We start from the raw sequence: 24,789 nt of genomic DNA on the forward strand, positions 1-24,789 counted from the left end.
ATCTGTGTTCAAGGAGGTTATGGCATATGTTGCTTTATCTTGAGTCAAAACTTTATCAGGATTGTACTTGATTGATTTTGATGAGACAAAGATTATTGCAGATCTAAATTGTGTAAAAGAATATAATAGGTTAAGAAGAGAGTATACTCCAAATTTACCTCAATATCCTCTATTTGAAAAGTGTGTGGTAGGCCGAAAAAGAAGAAATGAGAAAAATTGGAGTGAAGTTGGAGCAAAAAGAAAAAAGGTAGATGAACCAGTAATTGTAAGCAGAAACTAAATGGATTCAGTTAAAGATGTTGTTGGATTTCAGTTTGAAAATAGTTCTGGTGTCAACTGCTATGCTAATGTAGTGGTTAATGTTGTTTTCTTTCTCCAAACAGTACAAGAACAGATTGCTGAAAATCGTGATCAAACATTTTGTTGTTTATTAAATTCTGTATTAGAGAAATGTAGCAGTGATAGAACAAAAATACAAAGTGTTTCTGAAATTCAAAAGGTTTTAGACATATGTTGTGGTCTAAATCAATTTTCACAGAATATTCAGCAAGATTGTCAGGAATTTCTAATGTATATGCCTGTTGTATTGCAAGATGAAGGTGTAGATGTAGAAAATCTTTTTGGCCTTTCTTATGAATGGCAACATGACTGCGACAATTGCTCCTTTTCAAGCAGTACTACAGTAGACACTGAAAGATTTATATATTTGACTTTACCAGACTGCAAATCAGTGTCTTTTAATAATCTAGTTAGAGAAGCAAATCAAAACATGGTCTGTACTCAATGTAAATCTGCAATGCTATCAACTTTATTTTTACGAAGATATGGACAGTATGTTATTTTAATGTTCCAGCGATGTAGACCTGATGGAACTAAATTGACAACATTAATTAAAAATGTTGTGGCTTCTCAATTATCAATTTCAGGAAGAACCTTTACAACTGCAGCAATTATTTACCACGATGGTCCTTCAACAACATCAGGACATTACACATGTTATTTAAAATGTCAAAAAGGCTGGAAAGACTGTAATGATACTCAATTGACTTTCAAACAACGTTTGCCTTCTGACTTACTAAATTCTTACCTAGTGTTCCTACAACCGAAATTTTAGGGAAGGTAATTGGCCTATGAAGATTGCAGCAGTTAATATAACTTAGGGGCCGATTATGATGGCGGATGGACCTGAGTCTGTCCGCTACCATAGAGTAGGAGGGACCGTCCGCAGGGGCAGCGGCAGTCTCTCCGTGCAAATTAGGATGTGACCGCCACCCTGGCGGTCACATCCTGTATTTTTAACATTGAGGCGGGTGCTGCTTATATTTTAAATATAAATATTTATAATTCCCTTGAAGCAGCACCCGCCGCAATGTTAAAAATGTAAGTTGTGCATTTGCATGCACAAAGCGACAGGCACCGCGCGGTGCCTGCTGCTTTGTTCACACAAAAGCAGGGGGGTACTATAGGTACCCCCCATGTGCATCCCCCACCTCCCCTTCACCCAGGGGGCCTGCAACGGGCCCCCGAGGTGAAGATCCACATGCTTTTCCTCGACGGAGAATCCGCCGCGGAAAAGCATGTTTGCAGAGCCATCCTAATATGTATGGCGGTGTCTGAGAGACACCGCCACCATATTAGGCCTTTTCCGCCTTGGTTGTAAGCCAACCGCGGCGGAAAAAGTGGCGAACAGGAACCAGGGCCCACCAGCCATCCTAATGTGGTGGTGGGTCTTTGGGGGGTCCGCAGAGGATTTTCCGCATCCTCCGGGCCGGCGGTGGCTTCCGCCGGCCCGGAGGATGCAGAAAATCCTCCATCATGATGTGCCCCTAAGTTTGCTGTTCAAAATTACTTTCTAAATGAGAGTGATGAGGATAATAAAAAACATGTAGTTGACATAGAGATAGTATAAGTATATCAAATAGTGTGTGCTGTGAGTATTATAGAAATTATTTATAAAAAGTAAGTTAGAGGTGGAAATTAAACTCTTGTTTCATAATGTAAAAGATGTTGGAGCTTTTCTTTCAGAAAGTCTGGTAAATGAGAAATTAAGAATACTCTGGACTAATTTCCAAAGAAAAGGACTTTCCATATACTATTTGGCCTCGTGGAAAAGTGGATGGATCAAAAGTGAGTTTAGATATGTTTTTTCAAAATTTTACATTATTTAAGAAAAGATTTTATGGGTTTTTTAAACACAATCATTTTGATTGTGTTTTTTTTTGCCCGCTGTTAAATGACGAGTACTATTGAAGTCACTGTTTTAAGTGAAATTCAATATATTCTGAGAACAGCAAAAATAAACCATATAACATGTTGTTGAAATTATTTTGTATTTTCTATTATTAATTATATATTATTTTCCCATTCTCTTATGCTCACTTACCTATTTCCACCCTCTATCACTCCTCTTAACTCACCCTCACTGGCCTTTTTTCACTTTCCCTCTTCTCCCTTCCCTTATTCCAATTTCCTCACTTATTCTCATTAACCACTCCTTCACTGCCCTTTCCCTCTCTCCCATCCAATACTTTCCAGCTGTCAGTCACTCTACTTCACTCCCCTTCCCCTTGTTTCCTTTCTTTGTTCCCTCAATAATTCCCCTTCTCTCACTCACCTTATTACACTTCACTCACTCCTTCTCTCACTTCCTCTGTCCTCTCACATCCTCACTCCCTTTCCCTCACTCCCTGTCTCTTAGCTTCAGTCTCTCGATCCTCTTACTCTCTCACTCCTCTTCCGTCATGCTTACTCCCTAAAACTCACCCACACTCCCTTACTTATCTTTCTTCGCTCTCTTACTCAGTTTCTTTTTGCCAGTCTTTCCTTCACTACCTCTATGTTCTCACTCTTTCTCTTCCTTTGTCTCAAGCTCATTTGCTTTTATCCTCTTTTTATTTTCCTTTTTTATCAACCTCACTTTCCTGCACTCACCCTCCCTCACCCTTGTTCCCTTACTTCAGTTCCGTCAGTTATCCTCAATCATCATCTTTAACTACCCTTCTTCTTTCTTTTGTCACGTACTCACCTTTTCCCAGTCCCCTTGCTTCATTTTTCTTCCCTTTCTTCCCTTCCTTTGCTCTCTCAGTCATTCTCCTTTCCTTACTCGACTTACTGCCCTTTACTCACTGTTTGTCTTACTCCCTCTATTCTCTCATATTCTTACTTGCCTTCCCTCACTCCCTCTCTGTTACCTTCACTCCCATTGTGTCCTCACTGTCTTACAAGCCTACATTCACCCTCACTCAAATTCCATGCCTCATTGTCATTAATCCACTGTTATTCACTTCTGCTTCTCTGTCACTCACTCCCCTTTCTTTTCTCCCCTTTCTGCCTTTAGTTTTCGTAATGCATATTTCTTTAGGATCTTACTCACCTTCAGTTTATTTCTCTCTCCTGCTCTTGTTCACTGTCACTGAATGTATCTATGTCATTATCCTTTTAGTAATTTGCTGTCTCTCTATTTCTTTTTAACTCTCTCTGACCTTCACCATTCCTTCATTTTTCGTTCTGACTACTTCACTTCTACTTTATCTCTTACTAACCGTTCATGACTTTTAATGTCGTACCTTGTCTCTTGTATTGTAAAATATATATTATAAATATTCGAACTTTTTTTTGTCTTTCACAGATATAAATTTTAATGGAAATATGAAATTAAGTTTACATTACTTATAAAGTAAGTTTGATGTACAAAATGTATTTTCCCTATACTCTTTTCCTTAACCTCACTACTCTTCTTTGATGCTCCCACACCTCTGTTCCCTTATTGCGCTTGCCTCACTTATTCTGAATCTCCACGTTTCCTCCCCTTTTTCACACTCCTGTCTTACACTCACCTTCTTTCAGACATTTTCCTTTACTTTCCTTACTCTCTCTTCTCTTACTTCATTGTTTTACACTTTTCTCTTCCCTTACTCTCCTTACTCCACTTCACTTACTCCTTCTCTTTTTTCCTCTGTCCTCTTAGTTCTACACTCCCCTTCCCTCAATCTCTTTCTATTAGCCTCATTTTCTCCATCCCTTAATCTCTCACTCCTCTTCTGTGACGCTCACTGCCTATAACTCAGCCATACTCCCACACTCACCTTCTTTCAGACCTTCTCCTTTACTTTCCTTCCTCTCTCTTTCCTTCCTTTGCTCCTTCACTCTTTTCTCTTCCCTTACTTTCTTATTCCACTTTACTAACTCCCTCTGTCCTCTTAGTTCTACACTCCCCTTCTCTCATTCTCTCTCTGTTACCCTCATTTTCTCCTTTACTTTCCTTCCTCTCTCTTCCCATCCTTCGCTCCTTCACTCTTTTCCCTTCCCTTACTCTCCTTACTCCACTTCACTAATTCCTTCTCTTACTCCCTCTGTCCTCTTACTTCTACACTCCCCTTCCCTCATTCTCTCTCTGTTAGGCTCATTCTCTCCATCCCTTTAGTCTCTAACTCCTCTTCTGTCACGCTCACTCCCTATAATTCAGCCATACTCCCGCACTCACCTTCTTTCAGTCCTTAACCTTTACTTTCCTTCCTGTCTATTTCCTTCTTTTGCTCCTTCACTCTTTTCTCTTCCCTTACTCTCCTTACTCCACTTCACTAACTCCTTCTCTTACTCCCTATGTCCTCTTAGTTCTACACTCCCCTTCCCTCTCTCTCACTCTGTTAGCCTCATTCTCTCAGACCCCTTAGTCTGTCACTCCTCTTCTATCACGCTCACTCCCTATAACACAGCCACACTCCCTCTCTTATGTTTCTTTCCTCCCTTCCTCAGTCTTCTACTCTCACTTTTTCTTTCACTTTCTCTGTCTCTTCACTCCCTTACTCACCTTGTCTCACACTCACTTACCTTTATCCAGTCTGTATCTCCACTCTTTCCTAAACATCACTGCTCTTTTCTTACCTTTCCACCCCCCCGTTCCTTTACTACATTTTCTTCACTTATCCTCATTCCTCATGATCACTCTCCTTCTCCTCACTCACCTCCCACACTCACCTTCTTTCAGTCCCCCTACTTCACTTCCCTTCCCCTCTCGTCCCTTTCTTTGCTTTCTCACTCCTTTTCCTCTCCTCTCTCACTGCACTCCACTTCAGTTACTCTTTTTGATTTTTTTAAGAATACAGCTCTTTTTTGAGAATTGGAGGTAGTTCTAAAAAGAACTTTTTTTTTCTTCTTTTTTCGTTTTTTCCTCAACAAAAACAGGGAATGCAAAACTGCTCAACGGGAGCAAAAAAAAAGAATCAAAATAAGGGCTGGGGACGGCAGCGGTGATTTTCTCCGGTTCGGACAATGTTCATAATACTTTGTTCACCATAACAAAGTAATTCATCACAATCTTTACATTTGATTGTAATTCCATCAAAAACAGGCTGAATATTTGGAATCAGCTGTTCTGGTCGCCCCCTCACCAATGATGCAGTTGCTCCTCCAGTCGAAGTAGAAGCACCATCCCTTGGAGCATCTCGTGTCAGAGCCCTGACACTCTCCCGGGCATAGTTCTGGGGGTGCCTCCTCTGAATGTGCCGAATCATGGTCGAATTTCCAAAAGAGTATTTCCTGGTAGGGTCACCCCGTGAAAGGACTGTATGACAAATTCGGCACTCCACCTTTGGAGCATTTACTTTTTTTTATCTGCTGGTATTGAGAAAAACTTCCATATGAAGTGCTCCTTGACTCTAGGCTGAGGAGCCTCTTCCTCTATGAACCCATCTGAGTCCTCACTGCTACTGGTGGGTCTAGCAGCCATTATAATTCCAAAAAGGTTGAGCAGTAAAAAACAGGTCTTTCAGTCCCAAAAGTGAAAGAAGAATGAAGGAAATGGGTGAGGTTTTCTTTCTTTGTAAAAATAACTGTTAGCAACCAATGAAAAGTGTTATTTTAAGGTCACATGACTTGACGCGCTTACGCTGCGCGCACCGGAGCGCTTCCGGGGGCGCTTATGCGGAGCGCCTGAGTGACGTTTTGGTAGCTTTACGGAAATGCAAAATCATTTTCATTCGGAAAATCAAAAATACTACTTTTATAAGCATGGTACTGAATGTCTTGCATTAGTATTTACTTTTCATACATATTTTTTTAACGAATGCAGAAATAGCGCTCTTGCAGCGCTCTCAGGAGAGCTTACCGGTGCACGCACCCTGAGCGCTCCACGACAAAATGATACGGGTGAGCTTACCGGTGGGCCCACCCTGAGCGCACCAGGAAAAAATTATTAAAAAAAGAAAAATACATTGAAAAAATAGTTTTTAAAAATAAATTAATAATAATTAATGCTTATACAAAACAGCTAGTAAAAAAAATACACTAAAAATCGTAGGTTACAAATTCGATATACAAAGGTATTAGCTTTTAAAAAACCTTTGAAATTCACTGACAAAACCATAGGTTTCACATTTGTTATAGTTAGGAATTAGCATTTAAAAAACCTTTGAAAGTCACTAAAAAAACCACAGGTTTCACACCAGTTACAGTTAGCTGAACATTTTACTCATATAAACCATTGAAATTCCCACGTTATAGTTAGTTGGACTCACTATAACTCGCGCGCCCGCAATCCACTGCTGATGATGTCACATATTACATCATTCATGACATGGTCAGTGACATCACTGATGACATCACTGATGACATCTCAAATGACATCACTGATTACATCACTGATGACATCATCCAGTGAATGTGTGTTCCTGTAAAGTTAAAATGTGTTTAACATATTGAATAATGAGTGTATGTATGAGTGTCTGGATAATGGATTTAGTAGGTGCGTGACTGACTGTATGAATGGGAGATTAAATGTGTCTTACTGAATGCATGGGTTAGTGACTAAACTGTTAGAATGTGTGCCATCTTGATTGGAATAAAGTGGTAACTCTTAAAACATTTAATTTAAAAAGGAACAAAATGATGGGGTATATTTTGCCTTAGAAAGTATGATTAGTGCTGCAGAAAGAAAAATTAGGGCACATTTTGAGTGACTTCTCAAATCCTCTTCTATTTCATTAAAAAATTCTGACATGCAGTCTCCCAAGATGGCCACCAGAGACAAAAGAGCCTAAATGTAGCCCAAATATCACCCAGATGTAGCCCAAGTATAGCCCAATGACAGAATGTCCCAGAGTGTTCTAAAGAACAACTAGAGCGCTAACAGTCTTACTTATGACAAAATCATGGCACACCAGAAGCCATCTCGATTGGAATGAAGTGGTAACTCTTAAAACATTTAATTTAAAAAGGAACAAAATGAGGGGGTATATTTTGCCATAGAAAGTATGATTAGTGCTGCAGAAAGAAAAATTAGGGCACTTTTTGAGTGACTTCTCAAATCCTCTTCTATTTCATTAAAACATTCTGACATGCAGTCTCCCAAGATGGCCACCAGAGACAAAAGAGCCCAAATGCAGCCCAAATATCACCCAGATGTAGCCCAAGTATAGCCCAATGACAGAATGTCCCAGAGTGTCCTAAAGAACAACTAGAGCGCTAACAGTTTTATTTACGACAAAAGTATGGCACACCAGAAGCCATCTTGATTGGAATGAAGTGGTAAGTCTGAAAACATTTAATTTAAAAAAGGAACAAAATGAGGGGGTTCATTTGTGGTACTGAAAATTCTGGACTCGTGTAATAAACTTTGTCGTAGCATGACGATTTTTATATCAAAAGACCGAGAATGGCTAGTACACTATGTACAAGCATTTTCGTCATATTCCAGTAACGATTTCACCTCGAAATCGTAATTTTCGTACTGAACCCTTGGCTTCCATTTTGTGAACGGCAGCCATTTTGTGGATTGCCCTTACAGTAGGCCCTCACTGTGGCAGAACAAGTATTTAAGGACATAACCTTAGCATGGGTTTGTGCTGACTCCTGCATGACCTGGCGAAAGCTGACTCCCTTGCCCGAGGCTGACCTCGTTGAGCCAGTTCCTTGTTAGGCAGCTGGTCAGATAGAGATCAAAGAGCAGGACATTGCAATGTTTATTGTACACGCACACACCCCTTTATCTTGCTCCTATCTGTTTCTGTTCCTTCTTTATGGTCTATTTATGATGTGGGCTGCGGGCCTTTTCATTATGGGTCTTGTCCAGCTTGTCTAAAGAAGAATGTTTATTATGGGTTTGTTTGATGATTAATTTTGGGCTGGACAAACTGAAAAGTGGGTTTGTCATCATACAGTGCTTTGTGTGCACGTCCTGGGAGTGACCAACAATAATGTACTTCAAAGAGAAAATGTGTGCCGAGGGCATAATAAATGGTATAAAATGTCTGTGCTGAGACCATTCAGCAGACTGCCTCATTCAATTGCTAAGGCAGTTGGGTGACGTAGCCTCACTTAATTGTGTTTAATAAAGATGTCTTTTTCATATTTTCAGAGTCTGTGCCAAGTTCTTATTATATTAGTAAGTATTCCCTGAGCGAAGGAGACTGAAATAAACTGAGGAGGACAGAACAAGATTCTTCTAAGAAGGTACTCTGTGCACGGGGATTCTATAGATTCTTTGATTCTGCGGCCCAGTATATTTCTGACCTTCCTGATTTTTGATCCTCCACATGATGTCACTCCTGACTGATAACCTTTTTGGCGTGAGTATTCTTAAAAAGACCATTAGGTCATGTAGCACTTGACAGTTAGAATCTGGATAATATTTTGATTAGTAAAAGTAAGAGTTAAGTATAAGTGGGTCGCTCCCAGTCCTTTGTTCTTTGATTCTTTGATTTTGATTGGTTCTTAGTTTGATTTGTCCTTAGTTTTATTTGAATATTGCAATTTTCAAAAACCGAGGGTCTTGTATATTTACGAGTGTATCGATAGAGATAGCCCCTTGAAGTTTGACGCTAGATTAGTGAGCTATAAGATGCCTGATCTTAGCGAATTTGGAGATTTGTGTTGGCCAACTTTGTATACGTTTGGATTAGCCGGCTTTCCCGTAAAGGGGATATCTAAATAGGTTTAGATTTAAAAAAACATATTTCTTCCATGGTGATTTTGTATCCCCAGGGAATTAAAATATGACATACAAAACAAGGATCCTTTGTTCTGCGCAATTTTATGAATGAGATATGCAGAACGAATTTTGGTGTTCTGCCAGCCAAAGTTAGTGAATTAAGTGTATTGTGGCTTCGTGCACATACAGCAGTCTGTTGGGCTATGTTTTTTGCAGTCTTTTGGAACCCTATTGAGACGTGTTTCTTGTAAATATGACTTACTAGTATTTACAAATGGCTTTATTTTCGTCCTGAGTGTCGATTTGTGGGTTCAATGTGTGTTTCAATGTCTATGTGGTTTTTCTCATTACTGTAACTTCAGTAATAGCTTACAGCGCTGTATTGTGTGTCCTGAGTGTTTAAATCTTTTCTCTTTATGTCTGCAATAAGCTCAATGTGTTTGTAGGTTTCTTGATGTTTTCAGTCTGTTAAGTAAAATGTCAGATTAATTAATATTAAGCAGAAATTAAATAACACTCCAGCAATTTACTATGTCACATGCTAAAATCGCTATATGTTGCTATTTAATTTACAGACTAATAAAAAACGCATATGTGCAAACTGTTAAATGCTTAAAATAGATAAGTTAAAATTCACATTCACTAGGAATATGAAGGCATCAAAAATAATTGTGTCTTTTGTAGCAAAACGAATTTGTAGGTTTTTTTGACTTACATGCATTGTGTACATGTAAAAGGCATACACTTTTTAAAAAAGTGAATTTTTTCTTGCTAGATTTAAATGCATCTTTTTGCACGCGCATTTTTTAAAAAAAACTTGAAATGTCTGTTTTCAGTAAGACTGAAAGCGTGCCCAGGTTTCAGTTTCAGCCCTGTGCAGGGCCTTTCCTGCCGTTAAGGCAGCAGATGTTGTTTTTCAAAGGCCATGAATAATATTGTAATGTTTATTTAGCCCAGGACTTAGCCGTTAGTTAATCACAGTTGGATCTTTATCATTTCAGAATAGTGTTTTAGAGGGTTACAAAAATAAAGTTCATCACTTTGTATCACTGGAAGACATTCCAAATACGATTTTCCTCTCTTAAAACATCTTTTTCAAAGTATATTTTTGGTTCTGTTGAAAATACTGATTGCCCTTTTTAAACATGGCGCGAAAAATGTCATGTTTTAAGTTAGGCTTTTTGTGCGTAGGCGCATAAATGAATGCATCTAAAAATGACAGGAAAAGGATGCAGCTTACCTTTATATGTAGTGTTATCATAAAAACCGATAATTGGTTTCATTGAACGAAAAATTATTAATTATGGAAAAATTATTTGATAAAAAAATAAGTGCTTTTTAAAATCGTTTTTTGATATTTATAAAGCTTAATACTCATACTATGACCTCCTAGTATTACAATTTGATTTAAGTTATGTGTTACGGTGTAATTAGGTAATTTGCATGTTGGTTTTCACTTGGCGCAGACGTAAAAAACTAATTTTCCAAGGATTTACATGAGATATGACTAATGTCAAATATCTGTAACGTGTAAAGAACATCCTGAGGATGATTAATATGTAAAACAATTATAGGATATTTATTTTTAAGTGCCCCAAAGATAAAAGTCGAAATTGAGGTAAATGGGTTTTTAACACAGATTCTTGTCATTTACCATAGATTGAACGTGTCTCTGGCTTCAGTAAATGCATACATTTGTGCATAATACAAACTTGTGGGTTGTTAGGTTGTTTTTCATAGCTCGGTGGGCCAATGTGCCCGGTGCAGAGGTTTGTGTTTAATATCAGGGTTGAAGGTTCTAAATTTAGCGGGGCCCATTTCAGACGTTCATCAATGTTAGGTTGCTAAAATGAGTACCATTGTATAGGGTGGTAGCAAACATTTGTTCTAAAAACTGGTATGTGTGAACCCTTCACAGTAAATGTAGTAGGCCTTCTGTCTCTGTCATGTTGGCATTGTGACCTTTTAAATTCGAGCCTTGTCTCTGTGAAATGCAGAATAACATTGCTAAACAGGCCTCTGAAAGGTGGAATTTCTGGTTTAAAGTTAAAGACTTAATTCCAAAGGGAAATATAAAAGGTTTCTTGAAAGGTTTCTTTAAAAGTCCCAACATCATGACATTTGTATTTCTGCTCTAAAAAATAATGTCTGCTAGTCGTTTTTATTTTGACAGAAAACGAAGTGTTGCATTACATTTTAGACAAAAAAAAATAGGATGCAGCCTTTTACTAAAATTTTGAAGCCTACATGAATAAGAAAGAACGATTTGCCAATTAAGAAGTTTTTTTATCATAGAGATTGTGGCACAAGGCTAATTTTAGATGTCAGGGAAACGATTTTACCTTTGGAAAAGTCAAAAGGGTTACATGTTGCAAGGTGACTGACAAGATGGTAACAGTGTTTCTTAATGTGAATCATGTTTCGTCTTCAGAAATGTCTCTCTTGTGTGTTGTGTATGTTTTTTTTGTTGCTTCTGCCTACAGACCATTCATGGATTGTTCTGGGTGATTTAAAGCAGACAAGACACGTGAGTTTGGTTGGTTAGACGAAGATGTGTTTTTGCGTAACTACTTTGGAAAGAAATGTTCATGTTGTTGTTATGTTTGTGTATTTTGTTCTATCATGAATTGTTCTTGCCGGTTCTGTGTGTCCGAAAGTTGTATTTGACAACAGATACCCACTATTGTTGATCTACTGTCAAACAGGAGGGTATCCTTACACGGTATTATGCGTCACCGCTCATTTATATATGCTATCGTTTTACAGCGAGTATATCTGATGGCTTGACGTCCGTTTTATGCGTTTTTGCATGTTTTATGTTGTATGTTGCCGCTTAAGAAATTATTACAAATTCACCCGTGTTGTTGTGAGGGACATGTATGACGATACGTGTCGCTGTCAACAGTTGGGTAAAATTTTCGCTGATACTAAAATTCACAGATATGATTTCTTTACATATTGTGAACCAGACAGACAACACTTCACCAGTGTATGTCAAATTTGGCTATAAGTATTGAAGAAAAATAAACTGCAAATTGTGTCATTTGTAGTCACGATACTGCCCTTTTCTGTAAGGAACAGGCAGCCCTAAAATTATATATCCTGATTGGACGTAAGGATAAATTATAGATTTGTGACTCTTGTACATGGTGACCTAATTTCTATATCACATTAGTCACTTTTATTCTGCTTCGTAAGTGGCCTTCCTATGGCTCTGGACCATAAAAGAAACCAGGTTTCATTTTTTGTCACATGCCTGACTATCACCCAAGCACATCAGGCCTAGTTATTGGGGATTTTAGCTGTGTCCTATTCTCTTTTCCGTATTCCTTTCACCAGTCAACTTTTATTTATTATTAGTGTGTTCAGGTTCGCACTTTCAGATTGCAGTAATGTACCATTGACCCCCATTTTATGTATAATTCCCTGTTGCATAACTAGACTGGTTTCTAAGAATTTTCTTTAGGCCTATTCTGATGTTTTTCCAGTCTAACTGTTAGGACTGTTAGGACTGATTAACTGACTCAATACTATAGTAAGATAAGCTTTCCATCTCAATAGGAGACACATTACGTTTTTTTTAATATGACAGATTCAAGGCCTATTCTAATTTGATTTTTAGTTCCTTTTTCTGCTGCTTTAATTTTAATGAACCAGATGTATTTTAAATAATGGAAATACCAGGACTCTCTAGTTCTTGTCTTTTGTTTCCACATCTTGATAATTAGCTTTTGTATTGCATAGTCCCACCTGATGCACAATTATTATGATAATATGTATGTGATCCCGCTTTTGAGATGTTCTAGATGAGGATTTTAGGAACACTTATATGTAATAATTGAGATAAAATGTGTTTACCCAATTAGACGATGCCACTATGTGTGAGGACATCCATTCAGATAGAATTCCCATGTCGCTATGATGATGAAAGATATGCTCTCACACGGAAACCCAATTGAAGAGCCTAGAGGCACTGTTTTGCCTATTGCCTTTGTTTTTGTATTGCCTTTAAGAATGACAGTGTATTTCAACGCAGAATTGTCCCATGGCGTGTGGCCACTCCTTTGAAGATCGCAGGCCACCTGTTTGCAGTCCCCTTGTTGTACAATGAACTGTTTAAAGCATCGCACTTGCTTCATCAGAAGGCGTTCAACATCAGAAAAGAAGAAGGAGCTGGTTTTGCCACAGTCCCTTGAGATTTCAGTGCAAAAGAGCGCCTGTTATGTGCTGGTTAACCTCTGACAGTGTGCAGTCCCTTGAGCCCCTTGGCCTGAGTTTTTGGCCACACACGCACCCCTTTTTCCTTTGCTTCAACAGTAGTGCAGTGCACCGGAGGATCCAAGAGTGGCAAAAGGCACTCCATTCTGGTGCCCATGAAAGAGCGGCCTGAGCGTCCTCTGTCACTGAATGATGAGTGTTGGAGTCTGAGAATGGTCCCGGTTCTGCACGAGATGATCTGTGCCCATTGACCAATGAAGCGCACAATATCTGTAGTGTCTGCCGCAGAGGAGAGATACGGTGCACTGCCTTGAGACATTGAAACTTTGTGAATGAGCTATGAGTGTTTGCCAGGAGGGCACTCCAACAGATACTGAACATCAAGAGCATGGGAGGCCTGAATCCAAAGGCCCATGCAACAACGGGAGCAGACTTGATTGGACAATAGAAGTCTGCCAGAGAGGCTTTTTGAACAGACTCTGGGCATAGTTGGTTTCACAAGAGGTTTCCGTGTGATTGTATAGACTACGTGTTAGGAGAATGATTTTATTGTTCTGCTGGCATTATTTTAAAGTAGTATTCTGTTTAGTAAAGGCAGAATAAAGTCCATTTTCTGTGAAAGAGTATCCCCTTTTCACCTCAGAGCATTAATGAGGGTCATCACTGTTTCACTTGAACATATAATGAATTAAAGAAAGGCATAGGAAGACCTAAAATGTTACTAGATAATTTTAGGATTTACCTTTTGCTTAGGGTTGTGGAAAATTATGATTCATTTGTAATAGCGGTCAATACTTTGTCTATATGTTCTTAATGACGTGTTTTCTAGTGTGTTTTTAAACATGGCATTGTCTTTTATGGGTGGGATTGTTTTTGCTACCCAATTCACATCTGTACCCACCTCCCAACCTATGTCTCTTCCTACTTCTACTTCTTTGCATACTTTCCAGATTTTACCTGAACATGGACTAGTTAGGAGGTCAGAGTTTACTGATAATTCCTTTTGTACAGTTTCTGCATCGACACCAGTTAGTAGTGAACATCACTAATTGTTAGTCCTGCCATATATGGCCTTTGTGCTACTGCGTGTGTAAGGAGACCTGTCCCGAGAGAGTCGCTAAGTAATAGGATTATGCTTCAGCAACATCTTGATGATTTGATAAATATAGACCTGGACTCAGACTAGCGTGAGTATAGGTTATTGCCTATGTAAGGGCAAAAGGAGCGTCTGTGGTACTGAAAATTCTGGACTCGTGTAATAAACTTTGTCGTAGCATAACGATTTTTATATCAAAAGACCGAGAATGGCTAGTACACTATGTACAAGCATTTTCGTCATATTCCAGTAACGATTTCACCTTGAAAACTTCATTTTCGTACTGAACCCTTGGCTTCCATTTTGTGAACGGCAGCTATTTTGTGGATTGCCCTTACAGTAGGCCCTCACTGTGGCAGAACAAGTATTTAAGGACATAAACTTAGCATGGGTTTGTGCTGACTCCTGCATGACCTGGCGAAAGCTGACTTCCTTGCCCGAGGCTGACCTCGTTGAGCCAGTTCCTTGTTAGGCAGCTGGTCAGATAGAGATCAAAGAGCAGGACATTGCAATGTTTATTGTACACGCACTCACCCCTTTATCTTGCTCCTATCTGTTTCTGTTCCTTCTTTATGGTCTATTTATGATGTTGGCTGCGGGCCTTTTCATTATGGGTCTTGTCCAGCTTGTCTAAAGAAGAATGTTTATTATGGGTTTGTTTGTGTTGAAAGTTAGGCTGAAACCGTCAACATTATCGGCGCCCTCTTGCTCTCCTTGAACCTTTTGTGCGCGTAAAACAGCCGCCATTTTGAACACCATGGCTTCCCTGCTCTCGCCGAGAGCCAGCGCGCCCCTCTCCCCCTCCTAGCTTCGCTGGCATCCCCCGCATGCTGACAACCCCCCTGCCTGCACCTGCCTTGAAATCATAAACCCCTCTTCAGCGCTGCTCTGCCCCACCCCTCGTCCTGTTCCCAGCGCAACACCTCCCTTCTTCCCATTCATGATCCCCGGCCCTTTGATGCAAACCCCCTTTCTTCCGTGTGCCCGTTTGTCTTCCTCGTTCCCAGGCCGACACCCAGCTCTGCCGATACTGTTCCTTGCCCCTCCCCGTACAATAAAAAGCTTCCTCCATCAAGGGATCCCCGGGTTGATCAAAGCCCCCCGCCCTACGAGATCTGATCGAACCCCGCACACTCCGTGAATCGGCGGAATATCCAGCTGCGCGATGATCATCACCTGTTGTGAACGGGGCGGGGACTTCCACTGTAACCTTGTGTGGGAACGGGCCTGAAAGGGGGGGTTCTGAGGATGTCTTTCTGTACATCAAAGTATCGACGAGAATATGTTACATGCAATAAAAAGATAAACTTGTGTATAAGAGGCCAGGCCTCAGGGATGCAGTTAGAGCACCTCAGAACGATACCTGCTGTCCGTTTTGCTGTGTTCTCCTCCGGAGAGAATAAAAACCTTGTTTCCTGCCTTCCAGTCTCCAGCGCCTGCCTCTTCAATAGTTTAACTTCTTTATGGGTTCAGGAGGCGACACCGCCGGGCAATACTTAAGGATCTTATATTCTGGTTGGTAGTGTCACCCTTTTTAACAATTGGCGTCCCAAGCGTGGGGCCCATCAGCGACCCGTGGATCCAGTGGGAGAGGTCCTGACGACAGAGTGAACGACTGCAACGATCGGGAACGCGTCTGTCCGATAGACCCTCGTCTGACAGCCGATCATCCGAACTTCACTGGTTCCGAACAGACCTCTCTCGAGTGATCTACGGTCCTGACTGGGAACCATCAGGAGTGCCGCGAGGATAACGGAGAAGAGAGGACGATCGGGCGCTGGATTCGGAAGACAAGAAACTGTCCATGCGGTCCGGGTAAGGTCGTGTAAACACGACAAGTTGCGAACTGATTGCTTGATTGCTTGATTGTTTTAAAAAATACTAGTATTGCTCCTTTTTATTTATTTGGAGATTCACTGTCTGCAAACGGAGAAACAACGGGCTCTCTCTTTGCAAGCAGTGGAGGATAGGTAGGGCAGTAGCCGTGCTTATTTTTTCTCCCCCACTCAATAATTACTTGAAACTGAACTGTTGTTCGCAAAACTATTGTTTCCTGGAGATTCTCTGTCTGCAAACAGGGAAGAGACCACCCTTTTTGCAGATAGTGAAAAGGGTAGGTAACGCAGATCTTTGCGGACCTACTCATTCTTCCCATTGAATATTTATTGGTCTTTTTGTTATTTTGATCCATGAGGTATTCACTGCCTGCAAACAACGTAGAATAGAAATATTCTGTCCAGTCTTTGCACCTAGTGATAAGATAGGCAGTGCTGACTTTTTAGTCCCTCGTTACGAGCCGTCATGTCTGTCTTCTCCCCACTGATTAGTAGCCTGTTTAGCCCGGACCGCTTATTAGAGATGGACCACCCAGCCCCACTGGAAGGCACCCCTAATAAGGACATGTTCATGAAGCATGGATTGACCGCTATAGCCTATAGTAAACTATGGCATAAATATACGAAAAAGGGTCAAGAAAGTCAGTGGCCCCTGATAGGATCCTTCGATGATGATAAAATAAAAACGCTAGAAACTGCCCTGGGTAAAAACAAGACAACACCCACTATGCTCGACAGTTTCGGCATGTGGCGAAAAGAAACTGAACAACGTAAAAAGAAAACTGAGAGTAGGTTGGAAAAAGAGCTGCGAAAAGCAGCCCACCTAGCTGCCCAGAAACTAGAAAAAGAGATAAAGGAAAGAGAGAAAGCTAAACAGAAACTAGAAATGGAAACACCAAGCCAGTGTCCGGTTAGAACTCCCTCCATGCTCTACCCTGATTTACCCTCGAAACAACGAGCCAACGAGGATCTGCTGTTAGGTCCTCCTATCATCTACATGCCCCCTCCATATGCCCCTTCCCAACCCTTGGCGCAGCACGCGCCACCCCCAGGTACAAACGAAGGTACCGCCACAGCTTCGGCCCCAATGGCCTCTGTGCCAGCCAAACCCCTTGTATTAAAAACCGCATCAACAACAACGTTAGACGACCATGAGACCCGAGGGGCTGGTCCTGCAAGAACAAGCAGGCTAAGCAAAGATGAGCGAGCGGGGATCGACAAAATAGCAAGGACACTGGTAGAAAGGAAGGATGATGAAGAGTACATCACAGATATGTTCAGCTCGTATACAGGGAGTCACAGACGACATTTTACCGTACGACTGTGTTATCATGTCTTGAATGCATACGAGGACCGATATCGAGAAAACGGTCCCGAGAGCCTAACGACTCTGTACCGGAAGGTCGATATCGGGGATGGGGGCGAGTGTGATGTGTCGGACCTCCTTACGCGTACGCTTGAGGTTTTCCGCCACCTCACTGAACGAAAGCCGGGAGCTAAATCCGCAACCTCCGTAGTGACCGAACCACCAACCGAGCAATCTAACACCATGATGCCAATACGAGAGGCTGCCCCTTACTGGGTTCCTCCCCGAGGTACAGGGACTCACGATGATGCAAACAACCAAGATGCGAAGGGAAGGGTAGTGTACAACTGGGTCTACCAGCCATGGGACCGGCAAGAGATACTGACATTCCGGAAATCTCTACCCGACCTACGTAAAAACCCCACTGCCTTCTATACTGAATTGGGTACAGCCCTGGGCTCAACGATTATGACCCTGGCTGACATCGACTTGTTCTTCGGGTTATGTCTACCAGCTGATGTGTGGAAGCAAATCCGGAAAGTCGATCACCTTGAGCTGTTCGGACAAACCTGGACACAACTCAATGACCTGGATAAACAACGGGGACCAGGACAAAAGCCTTTGAAATCCATTCTAGACCTTCCAGATAAAATCGTAGAGAAATTAAAAACCCTGATCCCAGAAAAGAAAGTGGACTGGTCGATAGTAACAGCCTGTCGCCAGAAACCCCAGGAGGATGTATCGGAATACTTCTCCCGGTTTGAAACGGTGTTCTCCGATTACAGCGGCCAGGACATGACCACTGCAACCGGACACCATCTGTTTGTCCAGAATTATGTTAAGGGCCTATCATAGGAAATCTCCCAGAAACTACAGGCCAGCGAGAGTAGTTGGGCAGCCTCCAAACCTACAGCGATTCTCCAAATGGCCCAATATTATGAGCATCAGAAAAATGAAAACGATAGGGCGACAGAGAAAAAGAAGAAGGACTTAAAAGAGAGGGTGATGATTGCCAAACTGCAAGGGGTGACTATAGGACGAGACCAATATTGGGGAAACTACCAGACGAACGTCCCTAAGACTACATTTCCCCAGGACCGCACTCTGACTTCCTACAGCGGACGCACAGACCTTAGAGAAAACCAGTGCGCTTTCTGCAAAGGGACTGGCCATTGGAAATCCCAGTGCCCAGTTCTTCTGGAAATGATCAGAAACAAAGACCCCAGGGATGTAGCAAACGGACCGAGACCTAAGGGACAACAGCGAGGGCCCCCAAATGACGCGACTAACGACAGATCAGGCAGACCAAATACGTTCGATCGACCCAGGCAGAACCAATATCAACAATCTGACTATGACGACACCCACACCTTCGCATAGGACAGCCAAGGGCGAGGGAGGGATCCAGTCGAGCTCTATGTTGACCAGCAGGGCCCTTATGTCACTGCTAAGGTCCTGGGTACCAAGTCTCCATTTCTGGTAGACACTGGCGCAACACGTAGTGCGTTATCTAAACGACTGATTCCAAGGGCACCCTTGTCTGGCTCACTCATAACATCGACAGGTTTCGATGGAACGCCCTCCACCAACCCTTTGTCTGCCCCGATTCTCTTTGACGTAGAAAACAACACCACCGACACCACGTTCTTGCTCTCCTCCAATAGCCCTGACGCCATTATGGGACTTGACTTACTGAAACACTTCCGAGCGACGATCAGGTGTTCTCAAGATGGAGTTCGAGTGTTTCTTTACGACAACCCAGTTCTGCTTAGACATTGCTCTCCCCGACACATGTTTTCCATCACCGACGTTGACGCATCCCTGCTTGACACTCTACCTCCGTATCTGTGGGCCAAAGCGGACTCGGACGTAGGGCGTATGTTAATTGACCCAGTGCACATTACTGTCAACTCTGTTACCCTTGCCAGAGAACGATCCCAATGTGCACCCCGTACATGACTGCGTGACTCTTACGGACGAACAGACCAGGAGTAGGGTTGATCTCAGAGACACGGCTTTCCCTGACCCCGACGGGGAGCTGTGGGTGGACGGTTCTTGCATCAAACTCTCCGACGGTACCACTTCCGCTGCCTATGCAGTCACCACGGCCCGAACCGTAGTAGAAACAGCCCGCATCACCCAGCGATCTGCCCAGGCAGCGGAACTGATTGCTTTGACACGAGCCTGCATCCTGGCGACAGGAACCACAGCGAACATTTACACCGACAGCCAGTATGCCTTCGGGGTGGTTCACCATTTTGGGCTCCTTTGGAGGGAAAGGGGATTCTTGACCTCACACGGCACACCCATTTTGCACGGGGATCTAGTCTCCGCCTTAATCGAAGCTGTCCTCCTCCCCGACAAACTTGCCGTCATCAAATGCCAGGCACACAAGAAGGTGACAGACATTATTGGACAGGGAAATGCACTAGCCGACATCACCGCCCGAACGACAGCTGAAAATAGGACGACAACACATATGTACGTGACCAGATCACAAGCGGAAAGGTGGACTGACGTTGGAGACACTATCAGGGACATTCAAACGGCTAGCACACAACACGAGTTGACTGAATGGACACGGGTGGGATTGAAAGACGATGAAGGCTGCTGGCGGACAAAAGACACGAACAAATGGTTGCTACCTGATTCATACTTGATTCCCATACTGACCATGGCACACTCCCCTGCCCACATAGGATCAGCCCCCATGATCGAACTTGTCTCCAGGGTTTGGCACAATGATAAGATCCCAGATTCCGCCAAACGCCTGGTTCAACAATGCTTAATATGCCTGCAACACAACCCCGGGAAAGGAACTGTAGTACCCCGGGGGGGATTTGGGGTTCCAAACCACCCATTTGAAGTCCTGCAGATGGACTACATCCAGCTAGACAGATGCCAAGGCCTAAAATATGTACTTGTTGTGGTGTGCGCATTTAGCAAGTGGGTGGAAGCATATCCAACCCGTGACAACACCGCTATGGCCACCGCAAAGGTTCTGTTAAAGGAGTTTTTCCCCCGTTATGGCCTCTGTCGTGTTTTATGGAGTGATAATGGCCCCCACTTCGTAGCCAAAGTTATCCAGCTCATCCTGAATGGGCTGGGTATTAAACAGAAATTACACGCAGTCTTCCACCCTCAGTCTGCTGGGCTTGTCGAACGACACAATGCCACACTAAAGCTTAAACTGGCCAAAATAGTGGCTACCACGGGCCTGAAATGGCCAGAAGCCCTCCCACTGGCATTGCTATCGATGCGCTCTACCCCCACCCGACATCACTTAACTCCTTATGAAGTTGTCTTCGGTCGACCCATGAGCGTCTGGTCTGCCCCGAAACCAATTTCCATTCATGACGTTCCGGACGTCCTAATGTCTGATTATCTGTACAAATTGACTGAAACTTTGTCTGTCCTTCATCAGCAGGTGCAGCAGGCCATCCCCGATGCTTCCAGGGGTCCGGGTCACGCCATCCAGCCGGGGGACTTCGTGCTGATCCGAAATTTTCAGCGATCAAAGAGTTTGGAACCCCGGTGGACGGGCCCCTGGCAAGTGCTGATCACCACCCGGACCGCACTTCGAGTGGAGGGGAAGAAGCACTGGCTGCACGCCCATCACTGCAAAAAGGTCTCCCCAGCCCTGGCCACAACAGATACCGTCAACACCCAAGAAGAGCTCCTGAACCAGGACCGACCATCGTTGAACTGCTATCCTGACACAGAGACACTTGAACTTTCAAAACATCCTGACCCCACTGTACCATCTCGAGAAGGGTATTTCCTGCGTCGAAAGGAGGGAGCTTCGGCTAAGTAGGCCACGGACTAGGTTAAAGGATCTCAGAACGGTGACCCAAACTACCAAGGGTTACCTGGAGAGAAGCTAAAACTAAGTCTGTGGTCCTGCCCACTACCGAGCACCTTGAAGACGAAGATGATGGAAGCGCCAGATAAGAAGATGATGGAAGCGCCAAATAAGAAGCCGACGGAGACAGCAGGAAATACCCACTACAGAAATCCGAGAACAGACAGACTCCATAGCTCAAAGACAATTGCACTCTTCATCGTAATCCTCCTCTGCTTTCTCCTCATGACTACGCTCTGGATTATGGAAGAACACGCACCTGCTCACGAAACATTCCTAACCACTGCCCAGCCTACCACCATGAAGGAACATTATCTGATTTCGCTCTCCCCTCAACTAAGAGAGAGGCGAAAGGAGTTTTGGAATAACTCTTTCGTGCAGCTGCTTCACCAACACAATCTTGCCACCAATGCCACCAACTGCTGGATCTGTGGGTTGCTACCCCATGCCACTGGACATTCAATACCATTCATTCCTTCACCCTTCTCTGTTCACGGCTCCTGCCTTGCTTGGCTGATCCTCCTGCAAGAAAGCTATAAGGACAATACCACCTCCGGTAGAACCGTAACGCATTTCTCCCACGGGGTCCGGCGAAACAAAACTAAGACACACTTCTGCCCGCAGACCTCCAACGATTCAGTCCAAATGGACATCCCGGCTAAAGAACAGATCGAAATGCAGGTGTTCAACAATCCAACCAGACCCACCTTCTCCTATCTGCGGAAACGAACGGCTGCCACTCTGACTGTGGCCTTGTCGGTCATCAACGTCACAGGCCACATGTGTGTAGAAGGACTTGGGACACAGCTGGTGGGTCGCAGCGCTTGCCGCTTTACCAGAACTCTGGATTCCACGGATCCACCTTCCTTTGTGTCATCCCCAAACATGTATTTCATCTGCGGCATGAAGGCCTACACCTGGCTCCCCAAAGGCTGGGGGGGCACTTGCTACATCTCCTTCGTCCTTCCTCCAACTTATGTGGCCCCAGCAAATCACCACAGGCAAAAACGAGCCAAAGACATTGAGCAAGCCGACTCAACAGGGGCGCAGTTCCTCGATGCTATGAAAGGACTCGTCCCCCTCTGGGGCCCGATGGCAAACAGCCGTGCCATCCGACATTTGACTCAGGCAGTTGAGACAACCATGAACATCACAGCGGGCATTTTTGCCAACAACACTGCCGAGCTCCAAGCGGTCCGTCTGGTGGCTCTTCAGAACCGCCTCGTTCTAGATGTGGTTCTGGCGGACCGTGGAGGAGCATGCCGCATTATTGGGTCCAGCTGTTGTACATACATACCGGACAACTCACCCTCAGTGTACAAAGCCATCGAACATCTCCACAGACTCTCTTCAGAAGTTCACCAAGAACAAGAAGAATGGTCGCTCGGTGGTTGGTTCTGGGACACCATCAAAAGCTGGGGCTGGAGACTGCTCACCATTATCCTGATTCCCGTAGTTGTAATATGTGGCCTATGCTTAGGAATTCAATGTCTGCCACCTCTGTGTTCTTTATGTGCGAGTTGTATTTTTCCCAAAACTGTGGACTTTGGAAGCGAACACATGAGAGCATTGTATGATACCGAAGTTAGGAATTTGATGAAAATTGACATTGAGTAAGCAAGTTGGCTAGATATGTTGAAAAGGGAGGACTGTTGAAAGTTAGGCTGAAACCGTCAACATTATCGGCGCCCTCTTGCTCTCCTTGAACCTTTTGTGCGCGTAAAACAGCCGCCATTTTGAACACCATGGCTTCCCTGCTCTCGCCGAGAGCCAGCGCGCCCCTCTCCCCCTCCTAGCTTCGCTGGCATCCCCCGCATGCTGACAACCCCCCTGCCTGCACCTGCCTTGAAATCATAAACCCCTCTTCAGCGCTGCTCTGCCCCAGGCCCTCGTCCTGTTCCCAGCGCAACACCTCCCTTCTTCCCATTCATGATCCCCGGCCCTTTGATGCAAACCCCCTTTCTTCCGTGTGCCCGTTTGTCTTCCTCGTTCCCAGGCCGTCACCCAGCTCTGCCGATACTGTTCCTTGCCCCTCCCCGTACAATAAAAAGCTTCCTCCATCAAGGGATCCCCGGGTTGATCAAAGCCCCCCGCCCTACGAGATCCGATCGAACCCCGCACACTCCGTGAATCGGCGGAATATCCAGCTGCGCGATGATCATCACCTGTTGTGAACGGGGCGGGGACTTCCACTGTAACCTTGTGTGGGAACGGGCCTGAAAGGGGGGGTTCTGAGGATGTCTTTCTGTACATCAAAGTATCGACGAGAATATGTTACATGCAATAAAAAGATAAACTTGTGTATAAGAGGCCAGGCCTCAGGGATGCAGTTAGAGCACCTCAGAACGATACCTGCTGTCCGTTTTGCTGTGTTCTCCTCCGGAGAGAATAAAAACCTTGTTTCCTGCCTTCCAGTCTCCAGCGCCTGCCTCTTCAATAGTTTAACTTCTTTATGGGTTCAGGAGGCGACACCGCCGGGCAATACTTAAGGATCTTATATTCTGGTTGGTAGTGTCACCATTTTTAACAGTTTGATGATTAATTTTGGGCTGGACAAACTGAAAAGTGGGTTTGTCATCATACAGTGCTTTGTGTGCACGTCCTGGGAGTGACCAACAATAATGTACTTCAAAGAGAAAATGTGTGCCTAGGGCATAATAAAGGGTATAAAAGGTCTGTGCTGAGACCATTCAGCAGACTGCCTCATTCAATTGCTAAGGCAGTTGGGTGACGTAGCCTCACTTAATTGTGTTTAATAAAGATGTCTTTTTCATATTTTCAGAGTCTGTGCCAAGTTCTTATTATATTAGTAAGTATTCCTTGCCATAGCAAGTATGATTAGTGCTTCAGAAAGAAAAATGAGGGCACATTTTGAGTGACTTCTCAAATCCTCTTCTATTTCATTAAAAAAATTCTGACATGCAGACTGAAACATGCACTTTGAATACCAGCAGCAGACTTCCCTGCTGAGCAGTAGCTTTACTACAGTGATATAATGAACAACTAGAGTGCTAACATTCAGAATTTATGGCAAATGTTGCAGAGAGGTGTAAAAAAGGGTGTGGCCTCATTACACCTCCCTGTAATGCAGCTCCCTGGCTTATACTGGAGGCTCCTGGTGGGCTAGTTGCCCCCAAGGGACCCCCAGTATGCAAGGGGAATTAGTTCCTCCTCTGCAAACACGCCAGGGGTTGCGCTGCAGAACGTTGTAAAAAGGGGGCGTGCCCTCTGAACACCTGCCTGCAAAAATGTAGTAAATCAGTATAAAAAAATAACAATTAATACATTTAAAAATTGCAAATTCACTTAAAAACCATAGGTTTCAGGCCTTATATAGTTAGGAATTAGCATTTAAAAAACCTTGCAAATTCACTGAAAAAACATAGGTTTCATGCCTTATATAGTTAGGAATTAGCATTTAAAAAACCTTTGAAATTCACTCAAAAACTGTAAGTTTTAGGGGTGTTATAGTTAGCTGGACATTTCACTCATACAAAACTATTGAAATTGCTCCTATATAGTTAGTTGTACTAACTATATTTCGCG

Source organism: Lissotriton helveticus, chromosome 2_1, assembly GCF_964261635.1.
Source record: "Lissotriton helveticus chromosome 2_1, aLisHel1.1, whole genome shotgun sequence".
NCBI lineage: Eukaryota > Metazoa > Chordata > Amphibia > Caudata > Salamandridae > Lissotriton > Lissotriton helveticus.